Source organism: Hyla sarda, chromosome 5 (genome assembly GCF_029499605.1).
Source record: "Hyla sarda isolate aHylSar1 chromosome 5, aHylSar1.hap1, whole genome shotgun sequence".
Taxonomy (NCBI): Eukaryota; Metazoa; Chordata; class Amphibia; order Anura; family Hylidae; genus Hyla; species Hyla sarda.
In genome coordinates, this window is record NC_079193.1 from 87,531,165 (window position 1) to 87,558,659 (window position 27,495).

Sequence of the window (27,495 nt, forward strand, 5' to 3'; positions counted from 1 at the left end):
ACATCAGCGTTCTATTACAGAGAGAGAAGGACAGTCAGCAGTGTGTGTTGCACAGAAAAGCATTTTTACTACATCGATTCACCTCCCAGTAACATCAGCGTTCTATTACAGAGAGATAGGGAAAGAAAGCAGTGTGTGTTGCACAGAAAAGCTTTTTTACAACAGCGATTCACCTCCCAGTCACATCACCGTTCTATTGCAGAGAGAGAGGGGGACTGAGAACAGTGTGTTGCACAGAAAAGCTTTTTTACAGCAGCGATTCACCTCAAGCCCAAATCCAGCCTAGAAGCACTGATAGGGAAGGGAGTGAGATTGAGAGAGAAAGTAAAATTTTGGGTGTAGTACACAGTGACTGTGTGCTGCAGCACTGGTGTGTACAACAACTGAAAAGCTAATAGTAGCCAGCCAGTTATGGTGAACAAAGCACTAAAAGCATATTGTCCTCTTTTAAGTGTAACCTGTACGTACATCTGAGTGGTGTACCATTTTGTTCCTGTTAAAGTCTTAAGGGCCTAGATACTGTAAAAGGCCAGGCAAAAGTACATACCTGCTGGTGTTGTAGACAAATACTGTTTTAAGCGTACTGGAGCGCATTGTCTTCCCCTCAAAAGTGCATACCACATACGTACATCTAAGTGGTGTACCATTTTGTTCCTGTTAAAGTATTAAGGGCTTAGATACTGGGAAAGGACAGCCAAAAGTACAAACCTGCTGGTGTTGCAGACAAATACTGTTTTAAGCGTACTGGAGCGCATTGTCCTCCCCTCATAAGTGCACACTACATACGTACATCTAAGTCGTGTACCATTTTGTTCCTGTTATGTCTTAAGGGCCTAGATACTGTGAAAGGCCAGCAAAAAGTACAAACCGGCTGGTCTTGTGGACAAATACTGTTTTAAGCGTACTGAAGTGCATTGTCCTCCCCTCATAAGTGCATACCACATACATACATCTAAGTGGTGTACTATTTCGTTCCTGAGACTGGAGCACATTGTACTCCCCTCATAAGTGCATACCACATACGTACATCAAAGTGGTGTACCATTTTGTTCCTGTTAAAGTCTTAAGGGCCTAGATACTGTGAAAGGTCAGTCAAAAGTACACACTTGATGGTATTGTAGACAAATACTGTTTTAAGCATAGTGGAGCGTATTGTACTCCCCTCATATATGCACTAAGTATGTCAGGCAGAGAAGTGCCAGGACATGCACAGAGAAGTGGCAGAAGACTAAATTCAACAGGCAGAGGTTGCAGCATACTAGGGGCGAGTGGCCGCAGGAGTCGCAGCAAGATGCCTGATCTCCTGGTATGAGCTAGTGGTTGTGTCTTGACCAGCAGCCCATCTGCCATCGTCGATTGGTTAACATGGTCATCCACTTCATCACAAGTGACATCTGATACCACAGTCAACAGTCGGTGGGTTCTTCAGACACAACCCTCAGTTGGCATGGCCCAGGAGCAGTCCTTGTCCTCCCATTGCCTCTGTCCTATGCTTTTTCCTCCCCCACAGAAGTATCTTATTCTGTTGGTTCAGCTTCACTATTTAATGAGGAGGATCTACTAGAGGACAGTCAGCAGCTATTGCCCAGCCAAGAAGTGGAGAAGACATCGGCCGCTTCCTCCGCTAGGCGGGCAAGTAGTGATGATGAGAGTGGCGTGGGAGGTGGTGTTGCGAGCGTTCAGGCTCCTGAAGCAGACACTGTTGAGGAACCTGAGGAGGACATCAGTGACGTGCAGACACAACTCGATGATGATGAAGCCAATCGCACTTGGGAGCCAGGTGCAGAAGGTGCTTCATCATCATCAGGAGAAGAGGGTTGCAGGTTGCCCTTGAGGCAGCAGCTGAGCCAGCAAGTTGGTAGCATGGTTGGCAGTCAGCATGGTGGCAGAAGTGTAAAGTCTGGAGCCAAATGTGCCTGGGGTAGACCACCTGCTTCGCGGCAGCCTACCATTCTGAGAGGTTGTGGAACAGGGGTTCCTGGAGTCGGCGGCAATAGCAGTCAATCAGTGCGGACTGTTGGTTGGAAAATCAGCTACTCGGTGGTGTAGCAGTTTTTCATCAAGCATCCGGAGGATGTTAACCTGGTTACATGCATGATGTGTAGGCAGAAGGTGAAGCGTGGCCATGGTCCCAATGTTGGCACCACGGCCCTGCGTCAACATTTGTAGCATCACCATAAAGTGGCATGGGAGATCTGTGGCATTGATATTGTGATCCAGCCTGCTGCATCACCCAGTGGCACGCCACTCCCTGTTTCAGCCAGTCAAGGCTCCACCACCTTAGCCGAAGGGAGCTTCCATACCGATCTTCTGTCGCTCAAGAAGCTCCTGCTCCTCCTACTTTGAGTCAGTCATTCTGCCAGCAATCCATCGGCAAAGCCATGTCAAAGAGACAACAGTATGTGCCCACTCGGGCGCAGAAGCTGAATGACAGTAGTGTGCCATCAGAGTGGGTGTTTAGTGCGGCGGAAGCCTTAGTAATCCCAAGGAGAACCCATCTGTCCATGAAAAATGTGGAGTGACTGATCTTTGTGAAGATGAATCAGGCATGGATCAGCCAGGATTTCCATCCACCAATGCCTGATGCATCAGAGTAGATTGACCATGGTGCCACACTAACACTTCACAAATATGGATAGTGCAAAACATATTTAAGGTGCTGATCCCCAGTTACAGACATTCCTCCGCATAAGACCACAAGTAAGTATTGAGGATATGCATTAGCTAAAACGTAACTTTTCTTAGGATAAAATATATGTACCAAAAATTTTTTTGAAATCAAACAAAGGAAAATGTGCCACCTACACCACCAAGTATTGATGTGATGCAAATACCTTTAAAAGGTGTAAGGCAACAACGGATGGTCCATTGTAACCGGTGGGGGTAAAAACTCCCCCTGTAAGGCCCTACTCTCGCATTATTAATTCCATTCTTGTCAAGTGTTACTCGCCCTAAAAAGTGTGGCCCCACACAGGAACCTCTCCTATTTCCACCTACAAACACTGCCATTTCCCAGGGTTTTTAGGTGGAAATGGAGAGAGTTTCCTGTGTGGGGCAGCCCTTGTAAGGGTGAGTAACACTTGCCAAGAAGGGAATTAGTAGGGCAAGAGTAGGGCCTTAGAGGGGAATTTTTTACCCCCACCTGCTACAATGGACAATACGTTGTTGCCTTCCACCTTTTCAAGGAAAATTTTACTTGTCTTAAAAAGGGCGGCCCCACACAGGAACCTCTCCCTATTTCCACCTAAAAACCCTGGGAAATGGCAGTGTTTGTAGGTGGAAATAGGAAGAGGTTCCTGTGTGGGGCCGCCCTTTTTAGGTAAAGTAACACTTGCCAAGAAGGGAATCAATAATGCGAGAGTAGGGCCTTACAGGGGAAATTTTTACCCCACCGGTTACAATGAACCATACGTTGTTCCCTTCCACATTTTAGAGGTCTTTGCATCACATCAATACTTGGTGGTGTAGGTGGCACATGGTGTTTTTTGCACACCTTTCCTTTAGTTTGATTTAAAAAAAAATGTGGGTACCTATATTTTATCCTAAGAACTTTATTAAAATTTAAGTGTTACGTAATGCATATCCTCAATACTTGTGCACACTAACACTTTTACAAAAGAGACCGTTTTCTTCTGCCTACCTGCCTCAGCTACTATTCTGATCCTGCCATCCGCCTGATGCCACACATCTGATGCCAAGTTCTCCTTTTTTCACCTATATTCGTCACCGGGTACTGGTATTGCCACCCCCCACCCTATGTCTCCGGATCACTTTCAGGACTCCTGATGCTGCTGATGCCACCTCCAGGCTGTCTCATTCTGCCACCATATGTTCTCCTCATGCTGATGCCAGCTCCAGGCTGTCTCATTCTGCCACCATATGTTCTCCTCATGCTGCTGCCAGCTCCAGGCTGTTTCATACTGCCACCAAATGTTCTCCTCATGCTGATGTCAGCTCCAGGCTGTCTCATTCAGCCACCATATGTTCTCCTGATGCTGATGACAGCTCCAGGCTCTCTCATACTGCCACCATATGTTCTCCTCATGCTGCTGCCACCTCCACGCTGTCTCATTCTGCCACTATATGGTCTCCTCATGCTTCTGCCACCTCCAGGCTGTGTCATTCAGCCACTATATGGTCTCCTCCTCCTGCCGCCACCTCCAGGCTAGGTCATTCAGCCACTATATGGTCTCCTCTTGCTGCTGCCAGCTCCAGGCTATGCCATTTATCCACTGTATGGTCTCCTCTTGCTGCTGCCAACTTAAGGCTTTGCCGTTCAGCCACTATATTGTCTCCTCATGATTCTGCCACCTCCAGGCTGTGTCATTCAGCTACTATATGGTCTCCTCTTGCTGCCGCCAACTCCAGGCTGTGCCATTCAGCCACTATATGGTCTCTTCTTGCTACCACTAACTCCAGGCTGTGTCATTCAGCCACTATATGGTCTCCTCATGCTTCCGCCACCTCCAGGTTGTGTCATTGTTCCGCCATGTGGTCTCCTCATGCTGCTGACACATTAAATAAAACTTTTTAGGTTCATGTTTTTGAAATCTTCAATTTAAAAGTTGGAAAAGATCTTTAATATTTTCAATTATGAGGCCCCATGGTCCCGTCAGGCTGTTGCCACCTCCAGGCTGGGTCATTCAGCAAAGATATGGTTTCCTCATGCTGCCGCCACCTCCAGGCTCTGTTATTGTGCTGCTCTGCAACAGTGATTCTAATAGCGACACACTTAGTAACCGGGCACACACCCTATGCATGTTACAGCAAGGCAAAGTGTTCTACATCCCTATTGAGGCTACAGAGATTCACTAATTTTTGGATTTATAAATTAATTTTTTATAGATAATCCTATGGAAATTACTTTTCTAATATACTTCTTAATAAAATTTTGTAACTTTATGTGTTAAAACTAAAAGTTTGTCCACAAGGGGTCCTGCTTCTGGTACTGCCTGCAGTTCTGCTAGCAGATTGTCTCCTGCAGCAGCCTGGAAGAGACAAATGTCCAGGAATGCAGGTGGGACCTCAGCTCTGCACAGTGTACACAGTGTGTAGACCTGAATATTTTGGCTCCTTTTCCACTTAAGCTGAGTTAGACTGTGGAGTCATGATGCTTTGAGTGCAATGTGCTGAACATTTTGCTAAATATTGTGCTGAATAGTTCAGCTCCCTTTGCAAGCTGCTGGGCAGAGCTGACACACTGTAGAGTACAGTGCAGAGAGCTGAGGGGTGTGTGTGTGCAGTCTCAGCCAATCACAGACTCATCTCACACTGAACTGCCCTCGGCTGTTTGTAGCTGAATGAGGGAAGAAGTTCTTCCCAGTAGGGCTTCAGATGACGTCACGCCTGCTGGGGAGAACTTCCCAGTCTGATAAGCTCAGTGAGACAAACAAGAAGATACCGAACAGTATCAAGGAAGAAAAATAAAAAATAAAGGCAAGGGGTGGTTTATCATGATGGGGAAGTGAATTTGGAGGATTATAACATTGATCAAGCACATCACAAGTACTCTTTAAGCACAGTATCAAATATGTGGCATAAAATCTGCAGTGGAAAAAGATGTTAGATGTTTCTTGTCAACTGCATGTATAAACAAAATGGGAAGGCTATAAAGGAGATACAAATAGACCGAGAAAAACATCAAAGCTTCAGGATAGAAAACTCAAAGCAATGTCCCTTGAAAATAGAAAGTGCACAACAAATGAAAAGCAAATGGGTAGAAATGTGTCTTAAAGGGGTTATCCACCATAAGGTGATTTTAATATGCACCTGGCAGACAGTAATGGACATGCTTAGGAAGGATCTGCGCTTGTCTTGGGGCTAAATGGCTTGTGAGATTACCTTAACACTGTGGCTAGCTGTTTGTGAACTGGTATTTCCTGTTTCACTTTTCTTTTTTGACTACAAATCCCACAATTTCATCTTCCTCCCTCCCACACATCAGCCACCCCACCCATAGAAACATAAATTATCTGCAGCGATTCAAATAAGTGTGCCCACAGCTGTTGCAATTTGATCTCTCTCCCACTAAGCGATCCCTCCAACCATTGAAGCAGACAGACAGTGAGTCAGGTCTCGGCCGCATTGCAAGTTGGGAGTTGGGAAAAATCTGAGACAACAGTCATTTTGTATGCTGGTAAAAATAAATATTGGAGTGAAAATACAGAAGAATTGTGAGAAAACTGTCACACACAGGTACAGACACTATATTATGAACTACACTAACTTTACAGCCCCTGTAGCATGGTCAAATAAAAAAAACTTCCTGGAATACCCCTTTAACTCCTTAAGGATGCAGGGCATACCTGTATGCCCCGAGTCCGCTCCCTTTCTATAATGCGGGGCCACTGCACTAATAGCATCTAACAACAGCCGGAACGCGTGGCTAATTGTGCGCGGCACTGATCGAGGTGCCACGTGCTATTGACCCTTTAGACGCAGAGTTCAAACTGCTCCCGGCTAGCTCAGCGGGCTTCATGGGACCGCCGCAGCAAAATCACGGAGTCCCGAACAGCTGGCAGACACAAGAAGGGTCCCTACCTTCCTCCTGCATCGCCGATCGCCGAATGACTGCTCAGTGCCTGAGATCCAGGCATGAGCAGTCAAGTGGCAGAATCATCGATCAATGTTATCCTATGAGATAACAAAGATTGATGTAAAAGATCAGTTAGTGCAGTATTATAGCCACTAGAGGGGGCTATAACACTGCAAAAAAAAAAGTGAGAAAAAAAAAGTTAATAAAGATCATTTAACCCCTTCCCTAATAAAAGTTTGAATCTCCCCCCTTTTCACATAAAAAAAAAAAAGTGTAAATAAAAATAAACATATATGGTATCGCCGTGTGCGGAAATGTCCAAATTATAAAAATATATTGTTAATTAAACCTCACGGCCAATGGCGTACGCGGAAGAAATTCCAAAGTCCAAAAAGTACAATCAATACAAAAAGGGTACTGCTAAAAACGTCAGTTCATGTTGCAAAAAAAATAGCCCTCATACCGCCCCATACATGGAAAAATTCAAAAGTTATAGGGGTCAGAAGATGACAATTTTAAACGTATACATTTTTGTGCATGTAGTTATGATTTTTTCCAGAAGTACCACAAAACCAAACCTATATAAGTAGGGTGTCATTTTAATTGTATGGACCTACAGAATAAAGGTAAGGTGTAATTTTTATCGAAAAATATACTGCGTAGAAACAGAAGCCCCCAAAACTTACAAAATGGCGTATTTTCTTCAAGTTTGTCGCCCCAAATTTTTTTTCCGTTTTGCCGAAGATTTTTGGATAAAATTACTGATGTCATTACAAAGTAGCATTGGTGGTGCAAAAAATAAGCCATAATGTAGATTTTTTGGTGCAAAATTTAAAGAATTATGATTTTTTAAAGGTAAGGAGGAAAAATGAAAATGCAAAAATGGAAAAACCCTCAGTCCTTAAGGGGTTAATATCTGTGACAGAACTGTTAGAAATCAGCTGAATGAAACACAGTTACATATAGTAAAGCCAAATAATAACCAGGGATAATACCTAAACAAAAGAAAACAATGTTACAGTGGACTAAGGAGAAGCAATCATGGAGTGTGGAAGATTGGATGAAGGTGATACCAATATGCATTGGCCAAGGAGATGTTGCTGGAATTAACCATTCTGTAGATGACATCTGGAGAAAACAATTATGTTTCCCCATTCATTTATGATATACAGTAGTGAAAAGGGACCAGGGAGTGTATAGGACTAGGGAGATGGTCATCATTGCCTCAGTATTCAATGCACAGGTGTGTATAGAAATTGTGGGCACATTTCTCTTTCCATCTTTAGAATATAGGTGTAGTGATAAAGGAATATTTTTTAGGATGAGAATATATATTTCCACAGAGCAAAGAGTGTTAAAGCTTTTTTTTTTTTTTTTTTTTAAAGGAAAGGCATGTATAGTCAAAGGGGGAAATTTATCAAACCCTGTGCAGAGGAAAAGTTGATCAGTTGCCCATAGCAACCAATTAGATCACTTCTTTTATTTTTCAGAGGCCTTTTCAAAATAAAAAAAACGCGATCTGATAGGTTGCTATTGGCAACTGGTCTACTTTTCCTCTGCACAGGTTTTGATTCCTCTGCAAAGAGTTTAAATCTCAATCTAATATAAAAAAATTGTCATTTGACATACATTTGAAATTTAAAAATCGGTCCATAATAAGACTTCATCCTGTAACTTTGATGTTTGTTCCACTCTTCAAGTAAGTTGAAACCAGCAAGATATAGAAGATTATTTTATAACTAGTAAAATCCATGCCTCAAAAAACTTAATCAATCATAAAAGCTAGAGGAGGAGCAATAAAGAATTAATTGGGATTTTTGTATGGTGATTCCATAATTTTTTCCTTCAATGGTTAAGTGTATCTGTCATAATACAAAACGTTCGACAATTTGTCAAAAGTCTTGATCAGTGAGGGTCTGAGTGTTGAGACCCCTACCTATCTCTATCCTGAAGCTTTTATAGTGTTACAATGTTACTGGATAGAAATCATGGCCACCCAGGTATATCTTGAGACCCCCTCACCTGATGACATGGACCCTTTAATTAAAATAATGTACTTTTTATTTGTTTGAGGTGCGTTTGATGAATCCAGAATGCTTAGCTATTATGCATTGTTTTATGCCATATCTGTGATACGTGTGCCACAGAGTTAGAAATTTGTGTGAATATTCTATAAGTGTTGTGATTCCATATTTTTTAGGGGTGGCAGGATGTATTTTACATCTTCTTTGAACTATCGTAGTTATGAATTTTTTTTTCTGTTTAAAAACCTTCCTGTGGGTGGACATATTGGAGGCATACACTGTCCAGTATTGTTTGTACATACTTTCTGGTTCTTATAATAAATAAGAGGTAAAATGTCAATAAGCTATTACAGTCTCTAGGAAGTGATGGGACACACATGCATATAGAGTTTTATCTGTGTGTATAGTGTGTGGTGGTACTTTCCTGCCTTGCCTAGACCTACAACAGTATAATATACGGTAGCTATTGTTAAATTTCCTGCCCTCTGCTAACACTGCCCTAGTCTATACAGCAAAGCTGACAAGAGAGCTACAGAAAACAGGAAGTGGTAAAACTTAAATATTTGAAATTTTATTTTATATGGAGTATCACATAAAAAGCAAAATAAAAAATATCTATTTATTATAAAAGCCTGAGGAAAATATTATTATGCCATTTGCTTATGATGGATGAGGATAAGAAGTCAAAGGGAATGGCCTAAGTAATCCAGTGGGCAATGCTATTCAGTGACTTTTTCTCACAAAACTAGATATCAATCCGCTCAGCTCCTCCTGCTCTATAACATGATGCCTTCAGATTGGACTGCATTTTCAATGTGACAGGCTCCAGAATGATACAATCCAGAATGAGACAAGTTTATTTTACCAATTAAACTGCATTATTGAAGTGAACAGTATGCAGCTATATAAGTATTTTGTATGTTATAGTAATATTAATATGTTACGTTCATGAAATTGTATATAAAATATACTAATTAATAATTTCCTTTACTATATTTAATCTTTCTTGTGTTTCTGAAATACACAAATAAATACCTGGGACCAGACGTTGACTCAAGGCTTCGGTTGGAAAACAGTTAATTTTTACTTTAATCTTTGGGAACATTCTTTTCTGCTCCATAATTAACTAGTTGAGCTGTAATTGCAGGGGGACATATGGAAAACATACTATAACTGGAAGGAACAAAATGTTTATGAATTATAGTCCTTTTAATACCCCATTAATTTCATTCAGATTCGTAGTGATGAAAACCAGCTTTACAGAACTTATCATAAAGTTACTTGAGGTTAGGCTGTGCATGTTTACTTTAATGTTATAAGGTGTGAGGGTTTAGGGTCAGATTCTTATATATGGCTGCAAAGGCCAAATGTACAACAAATAGGCATGTTAAAAAATACAAGAGGTTAACCTGTCTTGTTATGGTTCCCCACATATAAAAAAAAGAAGAACAATAAAAATTGTAGTACTTTTGTGAGGTTGTAAGAGAATGTACACGTGTTTTGGCTTTTTTCCTTGGTGCAGCTGTACTGGTGACGCTCATTATGTTTACCCTTTGGATGTAGCTATGCCTATGGGGTTGTGCATAAGGTAGATGTTGTCAATAAAGCAATCTATGCTTTTTTTATTTTTTACTGTTGTGTATAAAGCATGTGGAATAGGTTAGTAACAGTTTATACACAGGCAGAACAAGTAGCCATTGGGCCCTATAGCAAATTTGGATGGGCCCTTGCTCCACCATAACCACCTTTAGCAACATATTCAGAACATGAAAAGCATATGATTATTTTGGTCTGCCATGTGTCATTTATTAATGCACAGAAATAATGTACCAAATGATGACATAGGGGGAGATTTATCAAAACTGGCCAGAGGAAAAGTTATTGAATTGCTCATAGCAACCAATCAGATCGCTTCTTTCATTTCTGAAAAGGCCTGTGAAAAATGAAAGAACCAATCTGATTGGTTGCTATGGGCAACTCAGCAACTTTTCCTCTGGACAGGTATAGGTAAATCTTCCCCATAGTACTTGTTAATGTACTTAGTGATGTCTCAGCAGTGGCGTACATAGTACACCCTCTCCCTCATTATAGTGTTTTTTATTCTCCTTCTAAATACTTTTCCTATTCTTTTGGGCCAATTTGCCAGCCAAGTGTTTGCTGGAAATGCAGTTTCCATTAAGACAGTAGTCCTGAAAAAATTCTCTCTACCCAATAGAAAGAGAGATAGGGCTACCCCAGGCTGTGTCCCAAATCTTGAACTAAAGTGAAGTTACAGTGCAAGAATCATGTGACAGTAACTATACAGGAGTAATGTGCCCAGGGAGTAAGATGACACATATATGGATGTCACAGAACAGAAGCAATGCACCAAGTGATGTCATAAATGTGGATAATCTACTCGCTAAAGTTACTGAATAGGATTAATACAGTGAAGTCAGAGTGCAAGGACTGTGCGCAAAGTGATGTCACAGTACAATAATCAATATTATAAAATCATAGCACAGGAATAACAAATACAAAGATATTACCGTGGTTACATTACATAGTTATTTACACACACCCTCACCAGTTATAAGAGATTGTGAGTATTCATTTTAGGTTTAAAGTTTAACCCATTGAGGATGCAAGGGTACATCCTGCTCCCTTTTCTGTTGTATGAAACGTGCTCAGGAGCTTCATACCAAGTGGGTCCAGGCTGCTATCAGCATCTGGGACCCACGGCTAATACTGGACATCACTGATCAGGCTAATGTCTGGCATTAACCTTTTAGAAGCTGCAATCAAACTTGATTATGGCGCCTAAAACAGGTCATTGCCAACTAGCCCGGGGAGCTAATTGGGACCACCGCCGCAAATTCATGGGGTCATGATCAGCTGAGAGGTTGGGCAGGGGGTCCTTAACCCCTTAATGACAATGTACGTAAATGGACGTCATGGTGCCATGGTACTTAACGCACCATGACGTACATTTATGCTCCACCATGACCGCGAGCACGGGACCAGTCTTCGCGTCATGCACGGTAGGTCCCGGCTCCTATCAGCAGCCAGGGACCCACCGGTAATGGCGGACATCCACAATCGTGCGGATGTCCACCATTAACTCCTCAGATGCCCTGATCAATACAGATCACGGCATCTGCGGCAGTGCGGTACTTTAAATGGATGATCGGCTCGCCCGCAGCACTGCCGCAGGCATCCAATCATCCATAATGGCGGACGGAGGTCCCCTCACCTGCCTTCGTCCGTCTCCAGGGGTCTTCTGCTCTGGTCTGAGCTCAAGCAGACCAGAGCAGAAGATCGCTGATAACAATGATCAGTGCTATGCCCTATGCATAGCACTGAACAGTATTAGAAATCAAATGATTGCTATCAATAGTCCCCTATGGGGACTATTAAAGTGTAAAAAGAAAGTTAGCAAATTTTCAAAATAAAAAGTAAAAAAAATGTGAAAATCCCCTCCCCAAATAAAAACGTAAATCATCCATTTTTCCCATTTTACAGGCAAAAAAAGGAAAAAGAATAATGAATAAACATATTTGGTATTGCCGCATGTGTAATAGTCTGAACTATCAAAATATATTGTTAATTATCCCGTACGGTGAACGGCATAAACATAAAAAATAAAAAAGTCAAAAATTGCTGCATTTTTGTCACATTTTATTCCAAAAAAATCATAAAAAATGTATAAAAAGTAAAATCTAAGCAAACCGAGAAAAACTACAGATCACGGCGCAAAAAATTAGCCCTCATTCCACCCCGTGTACAGAAAAATTAGAAAGTTATAGGTGATCAAAATAGGGCAATTTCAAACATACTAATTTTGTTAAAATAGTTTGAGATTTCTTTTAAGCGGTACAATTATAGAAAATCGTATAACATGGGTATCAATTTAATCGTATTAACCCACAAAATAAAGAAAACATGTCATTTTTACCATAAAGTGTACACTGTGAAAACAAAACCTTAAAAAATTAGCTAAATTGCGGTTTCCTTTTCAATTTTTCCACATAAATCATATTTTTTGGGTTGCACCATACATTTTATGGTAAAATAAGTGATGTTATTTCAAAGTAAAATTGGTGACGCAAAAAACAAGCCCTCATATGGGTCTGTGGATGGAAATATAAGAGAGTTATGATTTTTAGAAGGCGAGGAGGAAAAAACAAAAATGCAAAAAGAAAATTGGCCTGGTCCTTAAAGGGATATTCCAGAAAAAAAATATTTTTATATATCAACTGTTCCAGAAAGTTAAACAGATTTGTAAATTACTTCTATTAAAAAATCTTAATCCTTCTAATAATTATCAGCTGCTGAAGTTGAGTTGTTCTTTTCTGTGTGACAACAGTGCTCTCTGCTGACATCTCTGTCTGTCTCGGGAACTGCACAGAGCAGAATAGGTTTGCTATGGGGATTTGCTTCTACTCTGGACAGTTCCCGAGACATGTGTCATCAGAGAGGACTTAGACAAGAACAACTCAACTTCAGCAGCTCATAAGAACTGAAAGGACTGAGATTTTTCACAAATCTGTTTAACTTTCTGGAGCCAGTTGAGAGATATATATATATATATATATATATATATATATATATATATTTATATATAAAGTTTTTTTCCTGGACAACCCCTTTAACCCCTTAAGGACCAGGCCAATTTTCACTGTAGGACCAGAGCGTTTTTTGCACATCTGACCACTGTGACTTTAAGCATTAATAATTCTGGGATGCTTTTAACTTTCATTCTATTTCCTAGATAGTTTTTTCGTGACATATTCTACTTTATGTTAGTGGTAACATTTTGTCGATACTTGCATCATTTCTTGGTGAAAAATTCAAAAATTTTATGAAAAAATAGAAAATTTAGCATTTTTCTAACTTTGAAGCTCTCTGCTTGTAAGGAAAACAGACATTCCAAATAAATTAGATTTTGATTCACAAATAAAATATGTCTACTTTATGTTTGCATCATAAAGTTGACATGTTTTTACTTTTGGAAGACATCATAGGCCTTCAAAGTATAGCAGCAATTTTCCAATTTTTCACAAAATTTTCAAAAGTGGATTTGAATGGACTTCCTATTAGAAATTCCCCACAAATAACCCCATTATAAAAACTGCACCCCTCAAAGTATTCATAATGACATTCAGTAAGTGTGTTAACCCTTTAGGTGTTTCACAGGAATAAGAGCAAAATAAAGGAGATAATTCAAAATCTTCATTTTTTACACTCGCATGTTCTTGTAGTCCCAGTTTTTGAATTTTTACAAGAGGTAAAAGGAGACAAATCTTCTCAAAATGTGTAACCCAATTTCTCTCGAGTAAGGAGATACCTCATATGTGTATGTCAAGTGTTCGGCGGGCGCTGTAGAGGGCTCAGAAGGGAAGGGGCGACAATGGGATTTTGGAGAGTGAGTTTTTCTGAATTGGTTTTTGGAGGGCATGTCACATTTAGGAAGCCCCTATGGTGCCAGAACAGCAGAAAACTTCCACATGACATACCATTTTGGAAACTACACCCCTCAAGGCACGTAACAAGGGGTCCAGTGAGCCGTAACACCCCACAGGTGTTTGATGACTTTTCGTTAAAGTCGGATGTGTAAATGAAAAAACATTTTTTTTCACTAAAGTGCAGTTTTTCCCCCCAAAAATTTACCATTTTTATAAAGGGTAATGGGAGAAAATTCCCCCCAAAATTTGTAACCCCATCTCTTCTGAGTATGGAAACTTCCCATGTTAGGACGTAAAATGCTCTGCGGGCAAACTACAATGCTCAGAAGAGAAGGAGTCACATTTGGCTTTTTGAAAGAAAATTTTACTGAAATGTTTTTTGGGGGGCATGTCGCATTTAGGAAGCCCCTATGGTGCCAGGACAGCAAAAAAAAAAAAAAAAACACATAGCATACTATTTTGAAAACTACACCCCTCAAGGAACATAACAAGGGGTACAGTGAGCCTTAACACTTCACAGGTATTTCACGACTTTTTGTTAAAGTTGGATGTGTAAATGAAAAAAAATTTTTTTTCACTAAAATTCTTTCCCCCCCAAAAAAATTTTACAAGGGGTAATAGGAGAAAATTACCCCCAAAATTTGTAACCCCATTTCTTCTGAGAATGGAAATACCCCATGTGTGGACGTCAAGTGCTCTGCTGGCGCACTACAATGCTCAGAAGAGGAGGAGCGCCATTGAGCTTTTGGAAAGGGAATTTGTTTGGAATTGAAGTCAGGGGCCATGTGCGTTTACAAAGCCCCCCATGGTGCCAGAACAGTGGACCCCCCTCATGTGACCCCATTTTGGAAACTACACCACTCACAGAATTTAATAAGGGGTTTGACAGATTAATAAGGGGTTTGACATTTGACAGGTCTTTGGAACAGTGGGCTGTGCAAATGAAAAATAAAATTTTTTATTTTCACAGACCACTGTTCCAGAAAACTGTCAGACACCTGTGGGGCGTAAATGCTCACTGCATCCCTTATTACATTACGTGAGGGGTGTAGTTTCCAAAATGGGGTCACATGTGGGAGGGGTCCATTGTTCTGGCACTATGGGGGCTGGGGGCTTTGTAAACACACGTGGCCTTCAATTCCGGACAAATTTTCTCTTCAAAATCCCAATGGCGCTCCTTCTCTTTGCCCTCAGAGCACTTTACATCCACATATGGGGTATTCATATACTCAGAAGAAATGGGGTTACAAATTGTGAGGGGGCTTTTTTCCTATTTCCCCTAGTGAAAAAGAAAATTTTAGGGCAACACCAGCATTTTAGTGACATTTTTTTTTTTTTCCCATCCAAATTTAATGAAAATTCGTCAAACACCTGTGGGGTGTTAAGGCTCACTATACCCCTTGTTACATTCCGTGAGGGGTGTAGTTTCCAAAATGGGGTCACATGTGGGTATTTATTGTTTTGCGTTTATGGCAGAACCGCTGTAAAATCAGCCACCCTTGTGCAAATCACCAATTTAGGCCTCTAATGTACATAGTGCGCTCTCAATCCTGAGCCTCGTTGTGCGCCCGCAGAGCATTTTACGCCCACATATGGGGTATTTCCGTACTCAGGAGAAATTGTGTTACAAATTTTGGGGGTCTTTTTTTCCTTTTACCTTTTGTGAAAATAAAAAGTAAAGGGCAACACCGGCATGTTGGTGTAAAAAAAATTTTTTTTTACACTAACAGGCTGGTGTAGACCCCAACTTTTCCTTTTCATAAGGGGTAAAAGGAGAAAAAGCCCCCAAAAATTTGTAGTGCAATTTCTCCCGAGTACGGAAATACCCCGTATGTGGCACTAAACTGTTTCCTTCAAATACGACAGGGATCCGAAGTGAGAGAGCGCCATGCGCATTTGAGGACTAAATTAGGAATTGCATAGGGGTGGACATAGGGGTATTCTACACCAGTGATTCCTAAACAGGGTGCCTCCAGCTGTTGCTAAACTCCCATCATGCCTGGACAGTAAGTGGCTGCCCGGAAATGCTGGGAGTTGTTGTTTTACACCAGCTGGAGGCTCCGTTTTGGAAACACTGCTGAACATTACGTTTTTCATTTTTATTGGGGAGGGGGACAGTATAAGGGGGTATATATGTAGTGTTTTACCCTTTATTATGTGTTAGTGTAGTGTAGTGTTTTTAGGGTACATTCGCACTGGCGGGTTACAGTGAGCTTCCCACTAAGTGTTTGCGCTGCGTCAAAAAATTTGCCGCAGCTCATACTTGAAGCAGGAAACTCACTGTAAACCCGTCCATGTGAATGTACCCTGTACATTCACATGGGGGGCAAACCTCCAGCTGTTTCAAAACTACAACTCCCAGCATGTACTGACAGACCGTGCATGCTGGGAGTTGTACTTTTGCACCAGCTGGAGGCACACTGGTTGGAAAACCTTCCGTTAGGTTCTGTTACCTAACTATATATTTTCCAACCAGTGTGCCTCCAGCTGTTGCAAAACTACAACTCCCACCATGAACTGATCGTTGAAGTGCATGCTGGGAGATGTAGTTATGCAACAGCTAGAGGTATGGAACTACAACTCCCAGCATGCTGAGACAGCTGTTTGCTGTTTGGGCATGCTGGGATTTGCAGTTTTGCAACATCTGGAGGTCTACAGTTTAGAGACCACTGCACAGTGATTTCCAAACTGTGGACCTCCAGATGTTGCAAAACTACAAATTCCAGCATGCCCAGACAGCAAACTGCTATGTGGGCATGCTGGGAGTTGTAGTTTTGCAAGATCTAGAGGGCCACAGTTCACAGCACAGTGATCTCCAAACTGTGACCCTCCAGCTGTTGCAAAACTACAAATCCCCGCATGACAACTGTCTGGGCATGCTGGGAGTTGTAGTTTTGCAACATCTGGAGGGTAACAGTGTAGAGACCACTGTATAGTTGTCTCAAACTGTAGTCCCCTAGATGTTGCTAAGCAACTTACGGCTTCCGTCGGATCCAGGGAGCCGTCCTTTTCTGCCGCACGACATGCCGCCCCTGCCACCTCACTCCTATCCCTTCAGGGGGATTGTGGGTGTCTTGGACAACCTCGATCCCCCTTATTTTCCGGGTCACCGGGTCCCCCTGGGCATTTGCGCGGGGTGCCTGCTGATAGATATCAGCAGTCACCCCAGTCCGGTCCCCGCCCGGCAGGGACCGAAATTCCCACGGGCGTACAGGTACGCCCTTAGTCCTTAAGTACCAGGGAGCAAAGGCGTACCTGTACGCCCTTGGTCCTTAAGGGGTTACTGTCAAAATGGGCTTGTTCCTTAAGGGGTTAACTGCATCCATCCAATCAGCCTCAGCAGCCTGTAGTAATGGGGCGGCTATAACACTCATGCACACGGTAATTAGTTGCGGTTCCACAATGTGTATACACAGACCAAATTTTTTCCTCAATCTACAGAATGTTAGTGAAAGTGCACAAGGAGTCCATGATATGCTGAAATCGATGTAGGGTAATATATCATTTTTCCATAAGCTAAAACGCTTTCATGAATAGAAAGCCTCATGTGAGGTGTATGTAGGGTGAGCGGAGACAACTAGATTGAAAACAAATATAAGCAAAAAAAAATCTGAAAATGTTTCCCACAACAGTGTTATCCAGGGTTAAACAAAATATCACAGTCACACTACATAGAAACCGTGCAGGAACAAGGACACAGTAAGACATGACGGCTGAGTAGCCTAGGTTATAAATGCCAAGCTTGTGCTTTCTTACTGTCACTTTAGTTTCTTCCTGGACCACCTGTGTAAATAGCTGGGACACTTGTTTAACATAAAACATGTGCACGCTAAAGAGGTGAAAATCACAGAAATAAACCCAGTGTTCAATATAAGACTGAGTAACTGCTTGTATGATATGAATCTTTCCAATTAAATTTTACATTTAAATGTTAATTTTAATATTTTATACAGGGATCTAAATAAGTTGCAATTCCTTATCGGCATTGCTACCTTGAAGGTGTGTTCACATGTTCAGGATTTTAAATGCAATAATTGAATGCAAAGCCAGGAATGTGAGGAAGTCCTTCCTTTGTATGTGATCTGTTCCTGGCCGTGTATTCAATACCTGTCATTAAAATTGTTTGGACGCACCCTTAGCAACTGAAGTGTTAAGTTAATATAGAAGCTGCAAAATTTAAACTCTACGTTTTAAACAATTTTACACTAAGGAATCTTCCGAGGGGCATAGGCTTTGACAAACTAATGGACCTCTAGTATAAGAAGGGACCCCAAAGACTCATATGAAGACAACCCCATTTAAAGGAAAACTGTCATCAGTGTCACTGCACTAACCTGCTGATGACAACCATAGTCACATGTCCGAGATCTGTGCTCCCATTTTCCCGGTATCTTCACCTGTTCCCTCCGTTTGGCCGGCAGGCTTGGGGCAAGGGCAGGGTTTCATGACATCACTGCTGCTATGTATCTGCTGGGCCCTGCTGAGAGCAGGCCTAAGAAAAAAAGCAGCGGTGACGTCAAGAAGTTCCACCCGTATCCCAAGCCTGCTGGCCAAACGGAGGGAACAGGTGAAGATACCGGGAGAACGGGCATGAATCGCGGACACTTGAAAATGGTTGTCATCAGTGTCACCCGCACTATCTACCTGTAATAGCAGAGTATACAAAAAAGAGGATTGCAGCAGCACCCATTGGTCACAAAATTGAGGCTCTTAGCGCACTTTTTGATCAAAACGTATCCCCATCCACCACGGTGAGGTGGCCTCATTTAGGATGGGACCCTAGCACAAATTCTGAGCCTAACGCTCAGATACCAACTCACCTCTGCTGGGCATATAGCCTCTGACTGGGTGACATGCTGGATCCATATACAATTTAAAACACCACCTGTGAGAAAGGGGGAGGGGTGCACAGCTAAAGAGGGTGCCATTCCACCTGAGTTGTAAATACAAGCAAAAAGAAAAATAGCCAGCACAACAACCTAATACACGGGTGCACACTGCTGTGGCAGATAGAGAGTATACAAAAAAGAGGATTGCAGCAGCACACATTGGTCAAAAAATTGAGGCTCTTAGCGCACTTTTTGATCAAAACTTGTCCCCCATCCACCACGGGGAGGTGGCCTCATTTAGGATGGGACCTTAGCACAAAGTCTGAGCCTAACGCTCAGATACCAACTCACCTCTGCTGGGCATATAGCCTCTGACTGGGTGACATGCTGGATCCATATACAATTTAAAACACCACCTGTGAGAAAGGGGGAGGGGTGCACAGCAAAAGAGGGTTCCATTCCCCCTGAGTTGTAAATACAAGCAAAAAGAAAAATAGCCAGCACAACAACCTAATACACGGGTGCACACTGCTGTGGCAGATACAGAATATACAAAAAAGAGGATTGCAGCATCACACATTGGTCAAAAAATTTAGTCTCTTAGCGCACTTTTTGATCAAAACGTGTCCCCCATCCACCATGAGGTGGCCTCATTTAGGATGGGACCCTAGCACAAATTCTGAGCCTTGGGGACACGTTTTGATCAAAAAGTGTGCTAAAAGCCTCAATTTTTTGACCAATGTGTGCTGCTGCAATCCTCTTTTTTGTATACTCTGTATCTGCCACAGCAGTGTGCACCCGTGTATTAGGTTGTTGTGCTGGCTATTTTTCTTTTTTTTTGCTTGTATTTACCTGTAATAGCAGGTTAGTGCGGTTACACTGATGACAGTTTTCCCTTAAGGCTAGCTTTAGAAGCGGTCATTAACCAATAGGGTATAAACAAATAACCCATTAGACGTTTGTGATTATATGTCCTGTATAATGTACAATGATAACACAGATTGCAAATTATAGCAAAGATTATGATGAATCAATATGACCTTCAGAGTAATTTTGTCTGGTGAGCCCTGGAAGGATCTCCAGTCCAATGCAGGTTATATCTGTCTGTCTATCTATCTATCTGTCTATCTATCTAAAACTCCCTCAGATACGTGATACCAGAGGGAGAGGGAGGAGGTGGGGGGGGGGGGGGGGCTAGAGTTGGTCTTGTTGGATTTCAATTGCCTGATCCTAATTCCTTCAAGAGAAAAGCTGTTGCCGGAGATGTCTGGCAGCAACTTAGTGCCCCTCTTGCCATTCAGAACACATGAATGTGCAACTTAGCCAAGTGCTAATATGAACGGGAGAGATAGCTGTTGGTCAAACAACTATAGGGGTATTTTAGTATATAAAGAACATGACCCCTATCATCAATGACCTAGTGTGGGTCATTATTTTTTAACTATACATTTATTTTAAAAAATTTGAATTTTACTTAAAAATCTAAAATGAAAATAGCCGCCACATTTGTCTTTATGCAGACAGACAACTCTGTATTTTGCAGCATACTGGATACCGGCCATAAAGTGTGCTGGTATCCAGTATAGGAGATCACCAATGCACCACTACAGCCTTCATCTGTTCCTAATCTACAACGTCCATGATGAGAGGTGTAGTTTTACAACAGCTGGGGGTACAATCTTTGTAAAACTCTGTTTTAGAGCTGTGTATTCTCCAGCTGTGTGCCTCCAGCTCTTACAAAACTACAAAGGATGTGTGGGCATGCTGGGAGTTGTAGTTTTGCAACAGGTAAGGGCAACACTGCTCTAACACAGTGATTTACAAACACTGCAGCTCCAGCTGTTGCAATGCAGAACTATAACTCCCAGCATGCTTGAACAGCCAAAGCTTTCTCTGACTCCTAAATGACAAAGAAGCTGATCAGACATTCAGGAGTCTGTGAAAGCTGAATGAAACACATAGTGACAGCTATGTTCATTAGCATCCAGCTTTACTAGGAACAGATAGAAAATGTATGCATAAAAAACTACTGTGCAGTGATTTGCAGACTGCCAGGCTGGTCCCAGACTCAGAGCAGATGAGTCATCCACAGTGAGGGAGAGAGACGGACACGCCCCCTCCACAAGGCAAGAACAAAAAGCAAGTATACAACATATAAATGCTATTTGTTAGGGATATATAGGTCTTAGACACTTAAAAATGATATGTACATGATCAGGATTAGGTACTGAGTAACATATCACTTTTTTTTAAATTTGCAGTATGACAGGTACACTTCAAATAGTTGTTATATTTGTATTCTTTTGCACATATTTTAACCCGTTAAGGATAAAGGGTGTACAGGTATGCCCTTGCGTCCTGGTACTTAAGGGCCAGGGGCGTACCTGTACACCCTCTGGTCCTTAAGTAAGGTCCAAGTAGGTCCTGGGATATCATTTTGGGTACATAATTGGCATATCAGTATGCAAATAACAATTTAAATTTTTCCTAAACTTCACTTCATCCATTCCTGGAAAATAAATTTAGGGAACACCTGTCCCTTCCAAATGTCCACTTCATCCTTATACACCTTCCCTAGGGGGTGTACTGTCTTTAAAAGACTCACATGTGGGTGTTCCTTTTATTGTCCTCTGAATGTATGTAACCGTCAACTACTGATGGGTGAGAAAGAAACATTGGCCTCAAATGTGAGTTCTCTCTCACGAACCCTGTCATATTTCCAGGCAACAATTTTAGGTCACATGTTGGTTGTTCCCAGAATGATGATGCAGAGCATAGGTTGAAAATTGCAATTTTCATTTTTCTCAAACTACACTTTATCCATACCTGGAAAATAAATTTAGGAAACACCTGTGCGTTCAATATGTCCACTTCACCCCTATACACATTCCTAAAGACAAGGTTGGTTCTGTCTGTAATGGTGTCACATGTGGGTGTTTCTTTGTTCTATTTTCCTCTGAATGTATGTAACCGTCAGCTACTCATATGCTGTAGGCCTCAAATGCAAACATAGCTCTATGACTCTTGAGCCATGTTGTGTGTCCGCACAGCACATTACGTCCACATATGGGGTATTTCCATACTCAAAAGCAAATTTTCGGGGGCATTTTTTCTTATTACCCCTTGTGAAAATAAAAAAAATTGGGAAATCACCATCATTTTTGTTAAAAATCTAATTTTAACAAAAGTCCGTCAGACACCTGTGATGTGTTAAAGCTCACTGTACCCCTTGTTACGTTCCTTAAGGGGGGTAGTTTCCAAAATAGTATGCCATGTGTTTTTTTATTTTATTTTGCTGTTCTGGCACCATAGGGGCTTCCTAAATGCGACATGCCCGCCTAAAAACCCTTTCAGCAAAATTCGCTCTCCAACATCCCATTGTCGCTCCTTCCATTCTGAGCCCTCTAGTGCATCCACAGCACTTTACATCCACATATGATTTATTTCTTTACTCAATGGTAATTAAGCTACAAAAGTGTGTTTTTTTCTTTTGCCTCCTTTTACCCCCTTGTAAAAATGGAAAAAATTGGGCTACAGGAACATGTTAGTGTAAAAAATTGAGATTTTGAGTTTTCTTCTCCATTTGCTGCTATTCCTGTGAAACACATAAAGGGTTAAAGCGTAACTCTCATTAAAACTAATTTTTGCTATTGCATTCCTTATGGTAAATAAAAAATATTTCTAATATACTTTGTTCAACCTCTTCAGGACACAGGGCGTATGGATACGCCCTGCATCCCGAGTCCTTAAGGACCGAGGGCGTATCCATACGCCCGTGGGAAATCCGGTCCCCACCGCTAGCCGGTTGGGGACCGGAGCCGGATGCCTGCTGAAATCATTCAGCAGGCACCCTGGCACATCGCCCAGGGGGGTCCTGAGACCCCCCCATTTCGGTGAACGGAGAAAATCGCATGTCAATTCAGACATGCGATTTTCTCCAATTCCGGGCTGATCGGGTCTCTGGTGACCCGATCACCCGGAAAATAGGGCTGATCGGAGTTGTCAGCAACAGCCCCGATCAGCCTAAAGGATAGGAGTGAGGTCGCAAAGCTGCGATCTACTCCTATCCCCTGCCATTACTCAGAACGGAGTTCTGACCAATGGCAGCGCAGGACAGGGCAGGACAGGACGTTCTGCCCGCCCCTGGATGTCGAGGGGCTCTGGGAAGAAGATGGAGGCCGTACCTGCAGGAGAAGATGCCTAGGCTACCTGGGATCTTCGCTGGAGCCTGCAGGATCCTGATCAGGTAGGGAATCGACAGTGGGGGGGGGGGGGGGAATTGAAAGTGAAAGTAAATCGATCTTTACTGTGGCAACCACTAGGAGGGCCAAACTGCAACTCCCAGCATGCCCAGACAGCCAAAGGCGGGGCATGCTGGGAGTTGTAGTTTTGCAACATCTGGAGGGTCACAGTTTGGAGACCACTGTTACAGTGGTGCCCAAACAGTAGCCCTCCAGATGTTGCCAAACTACAACTCTCAGCATGCCTCGACTGCCCAGGCATGCTGGGAGTTGTAGTTCTGTAACATCTGTCCCTTCAGATTTAGCAATTTTCATGACATTTTTGAAAATTGCTGCTTTACTTTGAAGCCCTCTAATTTTTTCAAAAAGCAAAAATATGTCCATTTTATGATGCCAACATAAAGTGGACATATTGTGTTTGTGAAGAAAAATAAAATTTATTTGGAATATCCATTTTCCTTACAATTAGAGAGCTTCAAAGTTAGAAAAATGCAAAATTTTCTAAATTTTCATGACATTTTGGGATTTTTCACCAAAAAAGGATGCAATTAACACCGAAAATATACCACCAAAATAAAGTAGAATATGTCACGAAATAACAATCTCAGAATCAGAATATTCGGTAAAAGCGTTTTCGCGTTATTAATTCGTAAAACGACGGTGGTCATAATTGCGAAAAAGGGCTCAGTCCTTAAAGGAGTACTATGATATTGAAAAAAATGTCCCCATAGAATAAGGTATCTAAATACCTTTAAATAGAGGTGCTAATCTCCCGAATCGGTCCAGCGGTTCTCCCGTTACAGCCCGTTCTAATTTCTCTTACTTCCGGGTACTGTACGTCTCAAAGTGACGTCATGATTGACGCTACACCAGCATTCATATCGCCTGTCCCTCTGGTCTCAAGCCCTCCTTCACTGTAGCTCCCCATCCCTAATAATATTCAGCACTACGCCCTTCTCTGCCTCCCCTTTCCCTAACCACCACCCCCATCCGCATGGAACTTGTTCTCTACCAATTACATCATGCGTAAGTTGATTTGTGAATCTAACTGATAGTTACGCCGACGTAATTATCAGTTATATTACTGGACGAAAGTAATCACATGCCCGGTCCGAAGATGTTGCTGAGTGCGCAGGCGCGCGACTCGCAGCATGATAGGAGGGAGGTTAGGGAGGCATTTCCTCAGCAGAGCGAATGCCGGCTGAGGAAACGAGAGGGGTTATGAATATTCAGACGGGAGGGACCGAGTTGGGCTTGTGGGGGCTGGCAGACTGCGGGGAGGATCACAGAAATGATGACGTTTCGTTACAAAGATGGCGACAGATGGCCAGAACATGCGGAACGAGCGTCATAGCTCACAGTCAGAGGATGAACTTCCGGATTACGGGAAAACAAGGTATGCTTGCTATATAGGTTATGAAGGTCATTTAGACTATTGTATAACTTGATAAATGATTGCTAATGGCAGTTAAATGTTTTGATTTAGAGTACTCCTTTAAGGTGAAAAAGGGCTGCGTCCTTAAGGGGTTAAAAAAATGAAGTTTTCTATGTTTTATTTGTCCTTTAAAAAGCTCAAGAGCACATTTTCTCCCATCTCATTCACAGACTTTGGACCGAAGTCCAAACACAGGAAGGTCAGCCTGAAGTGCTGAGGGGTGTGTGTCCAGCCTCATCCAATCATAAATCCCCTTACACTTAACTGCCATATGCTGTTGGTTGGACCCCCCCCCCCCTCAGAACTCTAGGCTGCACTTCCTGTGGGCTTTGGTCCAAAGTCTGTGAATGAGATAGGAGAAAATGTGCTCTTGAGCTTTTTAAAGCACAAAAAAACAAGGAAAACTTCATTTTTTTTTATAAACAAAGTATAATAGAAATATTTTTTATTTACCATGAGGAGTGCAATAGCAAAAATTAGTTTTAATGAGAGTGCCCATTTAACAAACTTTCTGAATGTCAGTTTGAATACTTTGAGGGGTGCAGTTTTCATAATGGGGTTCTAACATAAAGACTAGAGATGAGCGAACTTACAGTAAATTCGATTCGACACGAACTTCTCGGCTCGGCAGTTGATAACTTTTCCTGCATAAATTAGTTCAGCTTTCAGGTGCTCCCGTGGGCTGGAAAAGGTGGATACAGTTCTAGGAGACTCTTTCCTAGGACTGTATCCACCTTTTCCAGCCCACCGGAGCACCGGAAAGCTGAACTAATTTATGCAGGAAAAGTCAGCAACCGCCGAGCAGAGAAGTTCGTGACGAATCGAATTTACTGTAAGTTCGCTCATCTCTAATAAAGACCCTCAAATTCACTTAAAAACCTTACATGGTTCCTGAAAAATTCAGATTTTGAATTTTTTTTTTTCAAAATTGGAAAATTGATGCCAAACTTTGAAGCTCTCTAACATCTTCAAAAAGAAAAAACATGTCAACTTTATGATGCAAACATAAAGTAGACATATTGAATATGTAAATCAATACATCATTTATTTGTAATGTCCATTTTTTTTTTCAAGCAGAGAGTTTCAAAGTTCGAAAAATGATAAATTTTCAATTTTTTTCCCAAAATTTGGGAATTTTTCACATCGAAATGATGCAAGTATCGCCAAAATTTACCACTAACATAAAGTAGAATATTTCACGGAAAAACTATCTCAGAATCAAAATGATAAGTAAAAGCATCCCATAGGTTATTAACCCCTTAAAGGAGAACTCCGGAATATAAAAATTGTCGCCCATAGTGCCGGCAGTAAAAAAATAAAGATGTACATGCCTTCCTCCGCTCCCCCAGGGCCTCCGGTAACCGGCTCCAGTCTCCGCCACGCCCACTTCCTGGTTGCCGGTGGTCGGATGAATCATACTGCGCTCAGCCAATCACCAGCCGCAGCGAAGTCAGACTCGGCCGGCGATAGGCTGAGCGGCAGTGTGAAAACGCTTCAGGACACAAACTTCACTACACCGGCACCTGAGGCCGGGGCCGAAAACGTCACACTGCCGCTCAGCCTATCGCCGGCCGATTCAGGACTTCATTGCGGCCGGTGATTGGCTGAGCGCAGTAAGATTCTCCGACCACCGGCAACCAGGAAGAGGATCACGGCGGAGGCCAGAGCCGGTTACCGAAGGCCCTGAGGGAGCGGAGGAAGGTATTTTATTTTTTTACTGCCGGCACTATGGGCGACAATTTTTATATTTCGGAGTTCTCCTTTAAGGACCAAGACCATTTTTATCTTAAAGGGGTGGAAATTATTATTTTTTTTTTCAACTGGTGGAAGAAATTTAACAGATTTGTAAATTATTTCTATTAAAAAATCTTAAAGGGGTTCTCCCTTGTTTATACTGTTTTTTGTTATTATGTTTGTGTGTTATGTGTGTATAAGTATGTGTTTTTTTATGTGTGTTGTGATTATGTATATATGTATTTTCTCACCTTTTGTGAAGATTCGGAAGCTGGCCCCTTTTTCTTCCAGTGGCTCGCTGTGTACCTCGGCCTCCGCCATGTTGTGTTCGGTAAGTGGAATGTGGGGGGGTGTTCTTGCTTCTGTTCTTCCTATCTTCTGACGTCCGAGGCAAATCTTTTCTTCCTGTTTCTTCTGTGGCTCAGCGACGAATCTGCGGCCTCTTCCGGCGCATGCGCAGGTATTTATTATTTTTTTTTACCAATAATGTTTTTTTTGGCTAATTGACAAACTGTCTGCGCTTCGGCGAAGCTACGCTATTAGCGTAGACCTAACGTACGCTACGCTGTTAGCGTAGCACTTGCATACTCGCGCATGCGCAGACAGTTTGTCAATTAGACAAAAAAAATACGTTATTGGTTAAAAAAAAAAACTACCTGCCCATGTGCTGGAAGAGGCCGCAGATTTGTCGCTGAGCCACGGAAGAAACAGGAAGAAAAGATTAGCCTCGGACGTCAGAAGATAGGAAGGACAGAAGCAAGAACACACCCCCCGACATCCCACTTACCGAACACAACATGGCGGAGGCCGAGGTACAAAGCGAGCCACTGGAAGAAAAAGGGGCCAGCTTCCGGATCTTCACAAAAGGTGAGAAAATACATATATACATAATCACAACACACATAAAAAAAAACACATACTTATACACACATAACACAAAAACATAATAACAAAAAACAGTATAAACAAGGGAGAACCCCTTTAATCCTCCCAGTACTTATTAGCTGCTGAATACTACACAGGAAATTATTTTTTTTTTGGAAGAGGTTATACAAGGAGATCGTCCTCGTCTTACGCAGCAGGAGAGGTCACGACGAGGCAACGAGAATTTGTGTTTGTACTGTGCTAGCCCGGAGCACTTTCTCAAGGACTGTACTGTTCGTTCTCATCTAGGGTATGTGGGAGAGGCATCCCTGGGTGTGAATACTACCTCTCCACGCTTAACAATTCCTGTACAAGTCTTCGCTTCAGCC